General features: G+C 47.2%; 1 protein-coding gene across 1 annotated transcript in view; it reads right to left on the bottom strand.

The window, feature by feature from the left end:
- The window catches only part of grin3a (glutamate receptor, ionotropic, N-methyl-D-aspartate 3A), a 195,034-nt gene that overhangs the window by 1,501 nt on the left and 175,956 nt on the right, over positions 1–17,577 (bottom strand). The gene's annotated exons all lie outside the window — the stretch shown is intronic.

Below are 17,577 nucleotides of genomic sequence, written 5' to 3' on the forward strand. Positions count from 1 at the left end.
AATGCATGATATAAATGCAAGTTGTTGTTGTTGTTTAGTTAAGTCAAAGGGAACTGGAAGTAGCACCTTTTGTAATGACAACATTAAATTAAATGTGGCGCAGTGGTTAGCACCGCAGCCTCACAACTCCAGCAACTCGGGTTCGGTTCTGGGTACTGCCTGTGCGGAGTTTGCAAGTTCTCCCTGTGACCGTGTGGGTTTCTGCCGGGTGCTCTGGTTTCCTCCCACAGCCAAAGACTTACACGTTGTTAGGTAAATTGGCCATTCTAAATTGCCCCTAGTATAGGTAGGTGGTAGGAGAATTGTGGGGATGTGGTAGGGGACATGGGATTAATGTAGGATTAGTATAAATGGGTGGTTGATGGTCAGCACAGACTTGGTGGGCCAAAGGGCCTGTTTCAGTGCTGTATCTCTCTCTATAAAAAAAATTAACATTCCAATATTTCTTTCTAATATGCATATGTCTGTAACCCACTGGACAACACAGAGTGCTATTTCTCAATAAACCCTCCTATAACATGATACAAAAATACATGAAAAAGTTCCACAGGAGCTGCAAACAGGAAATGTAACACCATCTCTGACTGAATTTCCAACAGGAAAATACCTCAAACTTCGACACTGTATATGATATTTAAAAATATACTTGACAAGGTTACAACACAACAGAAGACTCTGGATAATGGTTTACAACACTGAAGAATTGCTCTTGTGATTTAGGGTAATTTTAACCTTACTTGCCAGATGGGAATCCCATGGGATCAGGTGAACATCGGTTTTACACCCCCCAACAATATTGTCTTCTGATGACTACAATAAAGATTAAAATCAGGCAGGCTGTAAAAGCAGCATCTCACCCGATCCTGAGAGTTTCCTGGGTTAGGTTAGAATTGGAACGATAATAATAACTGAATCTCTTCAGTATGGCTATTGCCACAGTTACAAAACACCTCTTAGCAAAGTCACAAATGGCATCCTATGTGACTGTGACAAAGGTAAACTATTCCTCCTCATCCTTCTTGACCTGTCTGTCGTGTTTTCTGCAGTTAACCACACCATCCTCTCCACCATTGTCCAGCTGGGTGGGACTGCTCTCACCTGGTTCCATTCTTATCCATCTAATTGTAGCCAGAGTATCACTTGCAACGGCTTCTCTGCCCTTTCCTGCACCACCATCTCTGGTGTACCCCTAGGTTCTATCATTGGCTCCCTCCTTTTTCTCATCTACATGCTGTCCCTTGGCAACATGTTAGTTTTCACATGTACGCTGACAACACCCAACTCTACTTCACCACCACTTCTCTCGACTCCTCCACTATGTCTAAATTGTCAGACTGCTTGTCTGCCATCCAGTACTGGATAAGCAGAAATTTCCTCCAATTAAATGTTGGGAAGACCGAAGTCATTGTCTTCGATCTCTGTGACAAACTCTATTACCTAGCTACCGACTCATCCCTCTCCCTGGCAACTGTCTGAGGCTGTCAAGACTTTTCGCAACCTCGGTGTCATATTTGACCCCAAGGCGAGCTTCCGACCACATGACTGCGCCATCACAAAGATGGGCTATTTCCACATCACCCGACCCCATCTCTGCCTCATCTCATCTGTTGTTGAAACCCTTATCCATGCCTTTGTTACCTCTAGACTTGACTATTCCAATGCACTTCTGGCTGGCCCCCATGTTCTATTCTGCATTAATCTGAGATCATCCATAACTCTACAGTTCATGTCCTAACCTACACCAAGTTCTGTTCACCCATCAACCCTGTGCTCACTGACCTATATTGGCTCCCAATGAAGCAATGTCTCGATTTTAACATTCCCATCCTCCATGGTCTCATTCCTCTCTAGCTCTATAATCTCCTGTAGCCAAATAACCCTCTGAGAACTCATTAACTCTGTTTGTCTGTACACAGATGCTGCCTGACATGCTGAGTATTTCCAGCATTTTCTGTTTTTATTTCAGATTTCCGGCATCTGCAGTAATTTGCTTTTGCCTCTGAGATATCTGCTCTAATTCCAGCCTCTTGGGTATCCCTGATTTTAGGCGGCAGTGCCTTCAGCTGCCAAGGTCCTAAGCTCTGGAATGCCCACTAAACCTCTCTGTCTCTCCAACTCTCCTTTCTCCTTTAAGATGCTCATTAAAACCTCTCTCTTTGACCAAGCTTTTGGTCATGTCACAGAACTGTATTTATTTTCTCCTCTGTTTAAAACAGTCTGCCTTCCAGATTCTGTTAAAAACAGCGTACCTTTAAAACGGAGAGAGAAGTTTTAGTTTTCTGAGGCACAGTATACTAGCTGCACCTGTTACCCAGGCAACCGCAGGACAGTGAGGATGTCACATGGTATACTGTTTCAATTTAACTGTGTGTATAAAAACAGCGAAAACCACCTTTGAGAGACACTAGCGAAGCGTGCTTACTGGAGGAAGAGGCTGTTTATTTCTCTCAGCAGAAATTCTACAATGAGCTACAGGCCAAGTTAATTGCCTAAGGAGGAAAACTCTTTGAACAGACCATTTGTATTGCTGGCGGTAGCAAAATTCTTTTTACCTCCAATCCAAGAAACCCTTGTTTCAGAATTGAATCTCTATCGATTGTTTGTGTTTTCTGGAATTCGCAGTAAAGTTCTGACTGAGAGACTGTTAGTTTTAAAACCCGAGTGTACCCATTGCTACACTCCTTGTTTAAAGAACTGTTTGACGCTTGCTGCAGCCAAAGTGCTTTGAATGCCTATCTATTGAAGGACTGTTTCATCAAATCCATGTGGAGACTTAGAGTGGTATTTGACTGTTTTTACACGAGGATACCTAACCCATTAGGAACATCACACAGAATAATACAGTGCAGAAGAGGCCCTTCGGCCCATCGAGTCTGCACCGATGCATTAAAACACCTGACCTGTCTACCTAATCCCATTTGCCAGCACTTGGCCCATAGCCTTGAATGTTATGACGTGCCAAGTGCTCATCCAGGTACTTTTTAAAGGATGTGAGGCACCCTGCATCTACCACCCTCCCAGGCAGGGCATTCCAGACCGTCACCACCCTCTGGGTAAAAAAAGTTCTTCCTCAAGTCCCCCTTCAACTAAGGGGAACAGCTGCTCCCTATCCACCCTGTCCATGCCCCTCATAATCTTGTACACCTCGATCAGGTCACCCCTCAGTCTTCTCTGCTCTAGCGAAAACAACCCAAACCTATCCAACCTCTCTTCATAGCTTAAATGTTCCATCCCAGGCAACATCCTGGTGAATCGCCTCCAATGCAATCACATCCTTCCTATAATGTGGCGACCAGAATTTCACACAGTACTCCCCAGCTGTGGCCTTACCAAAGTTCTGTACAACTCCAACATGACCTCCCTGCTTTTGTAATCTATGCCTCGATTGATAAAGGCAAGTGTCCCCTCTGCCTTTTTCACCACCCTATTAACCTGCCCTTCTGCCTTCAGAGATCTATGGACAAACACGCCAAGGTCCTTTGTTCCTCGGAACTTCCCAGTGTCAGGCCATTCATTGAATACTTCTGTGTCACTTTACTCCTTCCAAAGTGTATCACCTCACACTTTTCAGCGTTAAATTCCATCTGCCACTTTTCTGCCCATTTGACCATCCCGTCTCTATCTTCCTGTAACCTAAGACACTCCACTGTTAACACTGTTAACCACTCGGCCAATCTTTGTGTCATCCGCGAACTTACTGATCCTACCCCCCACATAGTCATCTATGTCGTTTATATAAATGACAAACAATAGGGGACCCAGCACAGATCCCTGTGGTACGCCACTGGACACTGGCTTCCAGTCACTAAAACAGCCGTCTGTCATCACTCTCTGTCTCCTACAGCTAAGCCAATTTTGAATCCACCTTATCAAGTTACCTTGTATCCCATGTGCATTTGCTTTCTTGATAAGTCTCCCATGTGGGACCTTGTCAAAGGCTTTGCATGCTCAAAAAATTCAATCAAATTTGTTAGGCATGACCTCCCTCTGACAAAGTCATGCTGACTATTCCTAATCAAATTTTGCCTCTCCAAGTGGAGATAGATTCTCTCCTTCAGAATTTTCTCCAATAGTTTCCCTACCACTGACGTGAGACTCACTGGTTTATAGTTCCCTGGCTTATCTCTACAACCTTTCTTAAATAGTGGGACCACATTAGCTGTTCTCCAGTCCTCTGGCACCTCCCCCGTGGCCAGAGTGGAATTAAAAATTAGGGTCAGAGCACCTGCAATCTCCACCCTCGCCTCCCACAGCATCCTGGGACACAAATCGTCCGGACCTGGAGATTTGTCCACTTTAAAACCTTGTCACTCCCTATGACAATTTGCTCAAGAACCTCACAGTCTCTCTCTCTCCAAGTTCTATATCAACATCCTCATTCTCTTAACCCACAAAGACTCATAACCCAGTTATTTATTTATTCTTAAGAAACAGCTAATTTTTAAAAACCGGTTAACCATTGATTTTTGAATGTATGTGTGTGAATGGGGGAGTTAGGTCAAATAATAAGTCATAAGGTCTTGACAGTAATATCTTTCTGGGGTCAATAGCAGGAGCATGATCCTAATAGTGGCATAATCAAATAGGCATATGCAGTGATTCCAGGATTTTGTTACGAGGAGAAGCTTGATAGAAGTGTTCAAAATTATGATAGCTTTTGAATGAGGCTGGCGGCAGGAGGCAGAGAACATGGCGATCAGAAAAGCCTGGATGAGGAATGTGTTTGCACAATGTGGACGGCCTATTGGGAATAAAGGTGCCCCCGAACACGAAAAAGCCACGACCCGGCCCCAGCTAACTCCATCGCGGAACAGCTCCTCGGCCACAGCTTCAAAGCGCCTGCGGGCGGTGTCTGGCTCGACGCGCATCTGCAGCGCAATGTCGGCGAATTCCTGCTGGTACTAGCGCTCGAAGCTGTCACCCACCTCCCAGAGGATGCGGTGAGCTTTTCTCGGTTGCGATGGCAGGAGCTGATGTGATGTTTTATTACCTGCACCCCCTTCCCCCCACCCCCTCCCCACCCCCCGCTCCCCACCCCCACTCTCCCCTTGCACCATCTTCCCCTCGCACCCCCTTCCTCTGCACCCCCTCCCCTACCCCCCTGCAGCCCCCTTCCCAGCTCCCCCTCGCACCCCCTTCCCTCCACCCCTTCCCACCGCACCCCTCCCCCTCGCACCCCCTTCCTCCCACCTCTCCCACCGGCATTCACCTATCCCTGAGCAGGGCCCAAACAACCCCACTGCCTTGTAGGCATCTCGGGAGAGACCAAGGCTAAGGGGGTAAACCCTAACTGAAAATCCGGAGCGGAACACCGAAGGCGGTCATGTGTCACCTTTGTCATGTTTCCGGCAGTTTTTGCAGCCATACCGGTGCCAAACGTCATGCTCTGCACTCTTTTGGACCCCACCAGGAAGGCTGAGAGGGGGGTTTTGACGTTTGGGGAACTCACAACCTCCATACATCTGCCCAGGCATGCGCCATGGAGAGGTCACTCCATAGTCACCTCACAGCAACCAAATCAACACAGAAGGCAGCAGTTATGGGTTATAAGTCCAGCTCAATTGGCGTAGAGATTGGGTGCTACGGGTTGCCTTTGTCGGTGGGAGAGGTCATCGCATCTCACTGGACAGCTACCGCCCGCCTCAAACCGGGCAGCCCCCAGTCAGTAAGGTTCTGTCCCGCCACAGTCCACCTGCCTCAATGGGTGCTTGGAGCTCAGGGTCATTGCCCGACAAGTGGACTGCAACACCGCACCAAACAGCACAACAAAAAAAGGAAAGAAGGTACCAGCCCTTCGTTTTGCAAGCTGGAACATCAGAACTATGTGTCCTGGCCTGTCAGAAGACCTTACACAAATCAACGACTCTCGGAAGACCACTATCATTAACAACGAGCTCAGTAGACTCAGTGTGGACATTGCAGCACTTCAAGAGACACGCCTCCCTGTGAGCAGATCTCTAAGAGAGCAAGACTACACCTTCTTCTGGCAGGGTAGGGATCCTGAAGAACCAAGACAGCATGGAGTGGACTTTGCCATCAGAAACTCCTTGCTCAGCGTGATAGAGCCACATTCAAAAGGCTCGGAATGCATACTGTCCATCCGACTGCTCACCACCTCTGGTCCAGTACACCTACTCAGCATCTATGCTCCAACAGTCTGCTCCCCACCTGATGCGAAAGACCAGTTCTACGAGGAACTCCATAATATCAGTAGCATCCCCAATGCCGAACATCTGTTCCTGCTGGGGGAATTTAATGCCAGGGCTATGGCATTGGAAGGATGAATGAGAATGGACAGAGACTGCTTGAGTTGTGTACCTATCATAACCACTGCATCACCAACTTGTTGTTTCATACCAAACCCTGTCACCAGGTTTCTTGGAGGCACCCAAGATCACATCGTTGGCACCAGCTGGACCTCATCGTCACAAGGCGAGCCTCTTTAAACAACGTTCAAACACACGCAGCTTCCACAGTGCGGACTGCGACACTGACCACTCCCTGGCGTGCAGCAAGATTAGACTCAAACCAAAGAAGCTGCATCACTCCAAGCAGAAGGGCCACCCGCGCATCAACACTAACAGAATTTCTTATCCACAGCTGTTACATAAGTTTCTAAATTCACTTGAAAAAGCCCTTCAAAACACTCCTGCAGGGGATGCAGAGACTAAGTGGGCCCACATCAGAGACACCATCTATGACTCAGCTATGACCACCTATGGCAAACGTGTGAAGCAGAATGCTGACTGGTTTCAATCTCACTTTCAAGAGCTGGAATCTGTCATAGCCACTAAGCGCATTGTTGAACTACAAGAAAGCCCCCAGCGAGTTAACATCCGTAGCACTTAAAGCAGCCAGAAACGCTGCACAAAGAACAGCGAGGCGCTGCGCAAATGACTACTGGCAACACCTATGCAGTCATATTCAGCTGGCCTCTGACACCGGAATCATCAGAGGAATGTATGATGGCATTAAGAGAGCTTTTGGGCCAAACATCAGGAAGATCACCCCCCTCAAGTCTAAATCAGGGGACACGATCACTGACCTACACAAGCAAATGGACCGCTGGGTTGAGCACTACCTGGAACTGTACTCCAGGGAAAATGTTGTCACTGAGACCGCCTTCAATGCAGCCCAGTCTCTGCCAATCATGGATGAGCTGGACGTACAGCCAACAAAATCAGAACTCAGTGATGCCATTGATTCTCTAGCCAGCGGAAAAGATCCTGGGAAGGACGGCATTACCCCTGAAATAATCAAGAGTGCCAAGCCTGCTATACACTCAGCACTACATGAACTGCTTTGCCTGTGCTGGGACGAGGGAGCAGTACCACAGGACATGCGCGATGCCAATATCATCACTCTCTATAAGAACAAGGGTGACCGCGGTGACTGCAACAACTACCGTGGAATCTCCCTGCTCAGCATAGTGGGGAAAGTCTTCGCTAAAGTCGTTTTAAAAAGGCTCCAGAAGCTGGCTGAGCGTCTCTACCATGAGGCACAGTGTGGCTTTCGAGCAGAGAGATCCACCATTGACATGCTGTTCTCCCTTCGCCAGCTACAGGAGAAATGCCGCGAACAACAGATGCCCCTCTACGTTGCTTTCATTGATCTCACCAAAGCCTTTGACCTCGTCAGCAGACGTGGTCTCTTCAGACTACTAGAAAAGATCGGATGTCCACCAAAGCTACTAAGTATCATCACCTCATTCCATGACAATATGAAAGGCACAATTCAGCATAGCGGCGCCTCATCAGACCCCTTTCCTATCCTGAGTGGCGTGAAACAGGGCTGTGTTCTCGCACCCACACTTTTTGGGATCCTCTTCTCCCTGCTGCTCTCACATGCATTTAAGTCTTCAGAAGAAAAACTTTTCCTCCACACAAGATCAGGTGGCAGGTTGTTCAACCTTGCCCGTCTACGAGCGAAGACCAAAGTATGGAAAGTCCTCATCAGGGAACTTCTCTTTTCTGACGATGCTGCATTAACATCTCACACTGAAGAGTGTCTGTAGAGACTCATTGACAGGATTGCGGCTGCCTGCAAAGAATTTGGCCTAACCATCAGCCTCAAGAAAATGATCATCATGGGACAGGACGTCAGAAATGCTCCATCCATCAATATTGGTGACCAGGCTCTGGAAGTAGTTCAAGAGTTCACCTACCTAGGCTCAACTATCACCAGTAACCTGCCTCTCGATGCAGAAATCAACAAGCACATGGGAAAGGCTTCCACTGCTATGTCCAGACTGGCCAAGTGAGTGTGGGAAAATGGCACACTGACACAGAACACAAAAGTCCGAGTGTATCAAGCCTGTGTCCTCAGTACCTTGCTCTATGGCAGCGAGGCCTGGACAACGTATGTCAGCCAAGAGCGACGTCTCAATTCATTCCATCTTCGCTGCCTCCGGAGAATACTTGGCATCAGGTGGCAGGACTGTATCTCCAACACAAAAGTCCTCAAGGCGGCCAACATCCCCAGCATATACACTCTACTGAGCCAGCGGCGCTTGAGATGGCTTGGCCATGTGAGCCGCATGGAAGATGGCAGGATCCCCAAGGACACATTGTACAGCGAGCTCGTCACTGGTATCAGACCCACCGGCCGTCCATGTCTCCGCTTTAAAGAAGTCTGCAAACGCGACATGAAGTCCTGTGACACTGATCACAAGTCGTGGGAGTCAGTTGCCAGCGATCGCCAGAGCTGGCGGGCAACCATAAAGGCGGGGCTAAAGTGTGGTGAGTCGAAGAGTCTTAGCAGTTGTCAGGAAAAAAGACAGAAGCGCAAGGGGAGAGCCAACTGCGTAACAGCCCCGAAAACCAACTTTATCTGCAGCACCTGTGGAAGAGTCTGTCACTCTGGAATTGGCCTTTATAGCCACTCCAGGCGCTGCTTCGCAAACCACTGACCACCTCCAGGTGCTTACCCATTGTCTCTCAAGACAAGGAGGCCAAAGAAGAAAAAGGTCTTTAGACATAGCTTTATCTTAACAGTATTTAAGATTTAGTTTTAACAGTTAATTTGTTGTTGTCTAAACATACCTGGTTTGTTCTGTTTTATTCTGGGGGTTACTAGAGTGTTTAATTTGGTTGTTTTTGGTTGGGCTGGGAAAACTTTAATAATATGCTGCGACCTGTGGAATGATGGGTTTGAATTGACAGTGCATTGCTCTGTCTTAATATTTCCCGAAGTGGCTTGGTGTCAGATTTTGCTTTGTCACACTCCTGTGAAATGCCTTGGGATGTCTTTATTACGCTAAAGGCACTATATAAATACAGGTCGTTGTTATGTTATTTGCCCCAGGCAATGTTTATTATCTTATTTATACAGGATTATTCATTGGAATATTTTTCAGTAAAATGCTTCACTTGTCATCTGAGAAGATCAATTTTTAAAATGTTAGAAAACAATCAATAAAGATGATTGTAAAATTGACATGTGCCTCAAGAAATTGACCTGGTTGCTTTCTGAAAGCATAAAGTTAGGCATTGAAATTGCACTGTGTGATATTAGTCACAATAAATTGTTGATTTTGTCTGTTATTTTAGAAAGATTTTAGCTTCTTTACTTTATTTAGTTTAATGTCTTCTTCAAAATAAGGGACAGGGGAATTCAATACAAATGCATCAACATTACTCATATTACTAATATCACCAGTGCAATTTCAATCTCTCCGAGATTCATTCATGCTGCAGCAAATGATGTCTAGCTCGACAATTAAACTCCTGCATTAAAAGCAGCACAATCTTAGTCATCCTCTTTTTCTATGTGGTAAATACAGGATACTGGGTATTGTTAGTTTTTTTTTATTCGTTCACGGGATGTGGGCGTCACTGGCCAGGCCAGCATTTTTTGCCCATCCCTAAATGCCCTTGAGAAGGTGCTGGTGAGCTGTCTTCTTGAACTGCTGCAGTCCATTTGAGGTAGGTACACCCACAGTGCTGTTAGGAAGAGAGTTCCAGGATTTTGATCCAGCGACAGTGAAGGAACGGCGATATAGTTCCAAGTCAGGATGATGTGTGACTTGGATGGGAACTTGCAGGTGGTGATGTTCCCATGTATTTGCTGTTCTTGTCCTTCGAGGCGGTAGAAGTGGCGGGTTTGGAAGGTGCTGTCGAAGGAGGCTTGGTGCGTTGCTGCAGTGCATCTTGTAGATGGTACACACTGCTGCCACTGTGTGTCGGTGGTGGAGGGAGTGAATGTTTGTGAATGGTGTGCCAATCAGTGGGCTGCTTTGTCCTGGATGGTGTCGAGCTTCTCGAGTGTTGTTGGAGCTGCACCCATCCAGGCAAGTGGAGAGTATTCCATCACACTCCTGACTTGTGCCTTGTAGATGGTGGACAGGCTTTGGGGAGTCGGGAGGTGAGTTACTCACCGCAGGATTCCTATCCTCTGACCTGCTCTTGTAGCCACAGTATTTATATGGCTACTCCAGTTCAATTTCTGGTCAATGGTAGCCCCTTGGATGTGGATAGTGGGGGAGTCAGCAATTGTAATGCCATTGAATATCAAGGGGAGATGGTTAGATTCTCTCTTGTTGGAGATAGCCATTGCCTGGCACTTGTGTGGCGCAAATGTTACTTGCCACTAACAGCCCAAGCCTGGATATTGTCCAGGTCTTGCTGCATTTCTACACGGACTGCTTCAGTATTTGAGGAGTCGCAAATGGTGCTGAACATTGTGCAATCATCAGCGAACATCCCACTTCTGATCTTATGATTGAAGGAAGGCCATTGATGAAGCAACTGAAGATGTTTGGGCCTAGGACACTACCCTGAGGAACTCCTGCAGCGATGTCCTGGAGCTCAGATGATTGACCTCCAACAACCACAGCCATTTTCCTTTGCACTAGGTATGACTCCAACCAGCGGAGAGTTTTCCCCTGATTCCTATTGACTCCAGTTTTGTTAGGGCTCCTTGATGCCATTCTCGGTCAAATGCTGCCTTGATAGAACAAAGAACAAAGAACATTACAGCACAGGAACAGGCCCTTCGGCCCTCCAAGCCTGCGCCGATCCAGATCCTCTATCTAAACAAGTCGCCTATTTTCTAAGGGTCTGTATCTCTTTGCTTCCTGCCCATTCATGTATCTGTCTAGATACATCTTAAAAGACGCTATCGTGCCCGCGTCTACCACCTCCGCTGCCAACGCGTTCCAGGCACCCACCACCCTCTGCGTAAAGAACTTTCCACGCATATCCCCCCTAGACTTTTCCCCTCTCACTTTGAACTCGTGACCCCTAGTAATTGAATCCCCCACTCTGGTGAAAAAACTTCTTGCTATTCACCCTGTTTATACCTCTCATGATTTTGTGCACCTCAATCAGGTCCCCCCTCAACCTCCGTCTTTCTAATGAAAATAATCCTAATCTACTCAACCTCTCTTCATAGCTAGCGCCCTCCATACCAGGCAACATCCTGGTGAACCTGCTCTGCACCCTCGCCAAAGCATCTACATCCTTTTGGTAATGTGGCGACCAGAACTGCACACAATATTCCAAATGTGGCCGAACCAAAGTCTTATACAACTGTAACATGACCTGCCAACCCTTGTACTCAATACCCCGTCCTATGAAGGAAAGCATGCCGTATGCCTTCTTGACCACTCTATTGACCTGCGTTGCCACCTTCAGGGAACAATGGACCTGAACACCCAAATCTCTCTGTACATCAATTTTCCCCAGGACTTTTCCATTTACTGTATAATTCACTCTTGAATTGGATCTTCCAAAATGCATCAACCTCGCATTTGCCCTGATTGAACTCCATCTGCTATTTTTCTGCCCAACTCTCCAATCTATTTATATTCTGCTGTATTCTCTGACAGTCCCCTTCACTATCTGCTACTCCACCAATCTTAGTGTCGTCTGCAAACTTGCTAATCAGACCACCTATACTTTCCTCCAAATCATTTATGTATATCACAAACAACAGTGGTCCCAGCACGGATCCCTGTGGAACACCACTGGTCACACGTCTCCATTTTGAGAAACTCCCTTCCACTGCTACTCTCTGTCTCCTGTTGCCCAGCCAGTTCTTTATCCATCTAGCTAGTACACCTTGGACCCCATGCGACTGCACTTTCTCCATCAGCCTACCATGGGGAACCTTATCAAACGCCTTACTGAAGTCCATGTATATGACATCTACAGCCCTTCCCTCATCAATCAACTTTGTCACTTCCTCAAATAATTCTATTAAGTTGGTAAGACATGACCTTCCCTGCACAAAACCATGTTGCCTATCACTGATAAGCCCATTTACTTCCAAATGGGAATAGATCCTATCCCTCAGTATCTTCTCCTTCCCTACCACTGACGTCAGGCTCACCGGTCTATAATTACCTGGATTTTCCCTGCTACCCTTCTTAAACAAGGGGACAACATTAGCAATTCTCCAGTCCTCCGGGACCTCACCCGTGTTTAAGGATGCTGCAAAGATATCTGTTAAGGCCCCAGCTATTTCCCCTCTCTCTTCCCTCAGTAACCTGGGATAGATCCCATCCGGACCTGGGGACTTGTCCACCTTAATGCCTTTTAGAATACCCAACACTTCCTCCCTCCTTATGCCGACTTGACCTAGAGTAATCAAACATCTGTCCCTAACCTCAACATCCGTCATGTCCCTCTCCTCGGTGAATACCGATGCAAAGTACTCATTTAGAATCTCACCCATTTTCCCTGACTCCACACATAACTTTCCTCCTTTGTCCTTGAGTGGGACAATCCTTTCTCTCGTTACCCTCTTGCTCCTTATATATGAATAAAAGGCTTTGGGATTTTCCTTAACCCTGTTTGCTAAAGATATTTCATGACCCCTTTTAACCCTCTTAATTCCCCGTTTCAGATTGGTCCTACATTCCCGATATTCTTTCAAAGCTTCGTCTTTCTTCAGCCACCTAGACCTTATGTATGCTTCCTTTTTCCTCTTAGCTAGTCTCACAATTTCACCTGTCATCCATGGTTCCCTAATCTTGCCATTTCTATCCCTCATTTTCACAGGAACATGTCTCTCCTGCACGCTAATCAACCTCTCTTTAAAAGCCTCCCACATATCAAATGTGGATTTACCTTCAAACAGCTGCTCCCAATCTACATTCCCCAGCTCCTGCCGAATTTTGGTATAGTTGGCCTTCCCCCAATTTAGCACTCTTCCTTTGGGACCACTCTCGTCTTTGTCCATGAGTATTCGAAAACTTACGGAATTGTGATCACTATTCCCAAAGTAGTCCCCTACTGAAACTTCAACCACCTGGCCGGGCTCATTCCCCAACACCAGGTCCAGTATGGCCCCTTCCCGAGTTGGACTATTTACATACTGCTCTAGAAAACCCTCCTGGATGCTCCTTACAAATTCTGCTCCTTCTGGACCTCTAACACTAAGTGAATCCCAGTCAATGTTGGGAAAATTAAAATCTCCTATCACAACCATCCTGTTGCTCCTACATCTTTCCATAATCTGTTTACATATTTGTACCTCTATCTCACGCTCGCTGTTGGGAGGCCTGTAGTACAGCCCCAACATTGTTACCGCACCCTTCCTATTTCTGAGTTCTGCCCATATTGCCTCACTGCTCGAGTCCTCCATAGTGCCCTCCTTCAGCACAGCTGTGATATCCTCTTTGACCAGTACTGCAACTCCTCCACCCCTTTTACCTCCCTCTCTATCCCGCCGGAAGCATCGATATCCTGGGATATTTAGTTGCCAATCATGCCCTTACCTCAACCAAGTCTCAGTAATAGCAATAACATCATACTCCCAGGTACTAATCCAGGCCCTAAATTCATCTGCCTTACCTACTACACTTCTTGCATTAAAACAAATGCACCTCAGACCACCAGTCCCTTTGCGTTCATCATCTGCTCCCTGTCTACTCTTTTCCTTAGTCACGCTGACTTCATTATCTAGTTCCTTACAGGCTTTAGTTACTACCTCCTTACTGTCCACTGACCTCCTCATTTAGTTCCCATCCCCCTGCCACATTAGTTTAAACCCTACCCAACAGCGTTAGCAAAAGCACTACCCAAGGACATTGGTTCCAGTCCGGCCCAGGTGTAGACCGTCCAATTTGTAATAGTCCCACCTCCCCCAGAACCGGTCCCAATGTCCCAAATATCTGAACCCCTCCCTCCTGCACCATCTCTCAAGCCACGCATTCATCCTGACTATTCTTTCATTTCTACTCTGACTATCACGTGGCACTGGTAGCAATCCTGAGATTACTACCTCTGAGGTCCTACTTTTTAACTTGGCTCCTAACTCCCTAAATTCTGCTTGTAGGACCTCATCCCGTTTTTTACCTATATCATTGGTGCCTATGTGCACAACGACAACTGGCTGTTCACCCTCCCCTTTCAGAATGTTCTGCAGCCGATCTGAGACATCCCTGACCCGTGCACCTGGGAGGCAACATACCATTCGGGAGTCTCGTTTTCGACCACAGAACCGCCTATCTACTCCCCTTACAATCGAATCCCCGATAACTATAGCCCTTCCACACTTTTTCCCGCCCTTCTGAACAGCAGAGCCAGCCACAGTGCCATGAACCTGGCTACTGCTGCCTTCCCCTGGTGAGCCATCTCCCTCAACAGTATCCAAAACGGTATACCTGTTTTGGAGGGAGATGACCGCAGGGGACACCTGCGCTGCCTTCCTGCTCTTTCTCTGCCTTTTGGTCACCCATTCCCTTTCACCCTCAGCAATCCTAATCTGCAGTGTGACCAATTCGCTAAACGTGCTATCCACACAGATGTCAAGGGCAGTCACTCTCACCTCTTGAGTTCAGCTCTTTTGTCCATGTTTGAACCAAGGCTGTAATGAGGTTAGGAGCGGAGTGGCCCTGGCGGAACCAAACTGGGCATCACTGAGCAGGTTATTGCTGAGCAAGTGCTGCTTGATGGCACTGTTGATGACACCTTTCATCACTTTGCTGATGATTGAGAGTAGACTGATGGGGCGGTAGTTGGCCGGGTTGGACTTGTCCTGCTTTTTGTGTACAGGACATACCTGGGCAATTTTCCACATTGCAGGGTAGATGCCAGTGTTGTAGCTGTACTGGAACAGCTTGGCTAGGGGTGCGGCAAGTTCTGGAGCACAGGTCTTCATTACTATTGCCGGAATATTGTCAGGGCCCATAGCCTTTGCAGTATCCAGTGCCTTCAGTCATTTCTTGATTCACGCGAAGTGAATCGAATTGGCTGAAGTCTGGCATTTGTGATGCTGGGGACGTCAGGAGGGGGCCGAGATAGATCATCAACTCGGCACTTCTGGCTGAAGATTGTTGCAAATGCTTCTGCCTTATCTTTCGCACTGATGTGCTGGGCTCCCCCATCATTGAGGATGGGATATTTGTGGAGCCACCTCCTCCAGTTAGTTGTTTAATTGTCCACCACCATTCACGGCTGGATGTGGCAGGACTGCAGAGCTTAGATCTGATCCGTTGGTTATGGGATCGCTTAGCTCTGTCTATTGCATGCTGCTTATGCAGTTTGGCATGCAAGTAGTCCTGGGTTGTAGCTTCACCAGGTTGACACCTCATTTTGAGGTATGCCTGGTGCTGCTCCTGGCATGCCCTCCTGCACTCTTAGATTAGATTAGATTAGATTAGAGATACAGCACTGAAACAGGCCCTTCGGCCCGCCGAGTCTGTGCCGAACATCAACCACCCATTTATACTAATCCTACATTCCTACCAAACATCCCCACCTGTCCCTATATTTCCCTACCACCTACCTACACTAGTGACAATTTATAATGGCCAATTTACCTATCAACCTGCAAGTCTTTTGGCTTGTGGGAGGAAACCGGAGCACCCGGAGAAAAACCCACGCAGACACAGGGAGAACTTGCAAACTCCACACATTCTTCATTGAACCAGGGTTGGTGACCTGGCTTGATGATAACGGTAGAATGGGGGATATGCCGGGCTATGAGGCTACAGATTGTGGTTGAGTACAATTCTGCTGCTGCTGATGGCCCACAGCGCCTCATGGATGCCCAGTTTTACACTGCTAGATCTGTTCGAAATCGATCCCATTTAGCACGGTGATAGTGCCACACAACACGATTGACGGTATCCTCAATGTGAAGGCGGGACTTCGTCTCCACAAGGACTGTGTGGTGGTCACTCCTACCAATACTGTCATGGAAAGATGCATCTGCGGCAGGCAGATTGGTGGGGACAAGGTCAAGTATGTTCTTCCCTTGTGTTGGTTCCCCCACCACCTGCCGCAGACCCAGTCTAGCAGATATGTCCTTTAGTACTCGGCCAGCTCGGTCAGTAGTGCTGCTAACGAGCCACTCTTGGTGATGGACATTAAAGTCTCCCACCCAGAGTACATTTTGTGCCCTTGCCACCCTCAGTGCTTCCTCCAAGTGGTGTTCAACATGGTGGAGTACTGAGTCATCAGCTGAGGGCAGGCGGTAGGTGGTAATCAGTAGGAGGTTACCTTGCCCATGTTTGACCTGATGCCATGAGACTTCATGGGGTCCGGAGTCAATGTTGAGGACTCCCAGGGAAACTCCCTCCCTACTGTAGACTACTGTCCCGACACTCTGCTGGGTCTGTCCTGCCAGTGGGACAGGACATACCCAGGATAGTGATTGCAGTGTCTGGGATATTGTCTGTAAGGTATGATTCCGTGAGTCTGACTATGTCAGGTTGTCTGGAGGACAGCTCTCCCAATTTTGGCACAAGCCCCCAGATGTTAGTAAGGAGGACTTTGCAGGGTCGACAGGGCTGGGTTTGCCGTTGTCGTTTCCAGTGCCTCGGTCGATGCCGGGTGGTCTGTCCGGTTTCATTCCTTTTTATTAACTTAGTAGCGGTTAGGTACAACTGAGTGGCTTGCTAGGCTATTTCAGAGGGCATGTAAGAGTTAACCACAATGCTGTGTGTCTGGAGTCACATGTAGGCCAGACCAGGTAAGAACAGCAGATTTCCTTCCCTAAAGGACATTAGTGAACGAGATGGGTTTTTACAACAATCGACAATGGTATCATGGCCATCATTAGACTAGCTTTTAATTCCAGATTTATTAATTAAATTCAAATTCCACCTTCTGCTGTGGTGGGATTCGAACCCATGTCCCCAGATCAATACCCTGGGTCTCTGGGTTACTAGTCCAGTGATAATACCACTATGCCACCGCCTCCCCTAGATTGGTATTTATTTACCAGCAAAACTGTGCTGACATCATTTGTGATATTAAGAGAACTTCTTCATTATTTTAAAGCCGTATAACACACTCTGGCCTACTCGTAGTTTTGTTTCATCAAAGACAACCCTTGCATTTATATGACACCTTTAAAATGAAAAAAAAAAACAATTCAAGGTGCTTCAGAAAGGCATAAAGAAAGAATGGGCACTGAGTCAGAGGAAGAAATGTCAGGAGTGACCAAAAGCTTGGTCAAAGAGCTGGATTTTAAGGAGGAGTTTAACGGAGGAGAGGGAGGTGAAGAGGAAGAGGGCTTTAGGGAGGGAATTCCAGAGCCTAGGAGCTAGGCAACTGAAGTTGCAGCTACCAATGATGGAACAGAATAGACGGTTGCACAAAAAGTAAAAGTCTGAGGAACGGAGAG

The sequence above is a fragment of the Heterodontus francisci genome, chromosome 4 (genome assembly GCF_036365525.1).
Source record: "Heterodontus francisci isolate sHetFra1 chromosome 4, sHetFra1.hap1, whole genome shotgun sequence".
NCBI lineage: Eukaryota > Metazoa > Chordata > Chondrichthyes > Heterodontiformes > Heterodontidae > Heterodontus > Heterodontus francisci.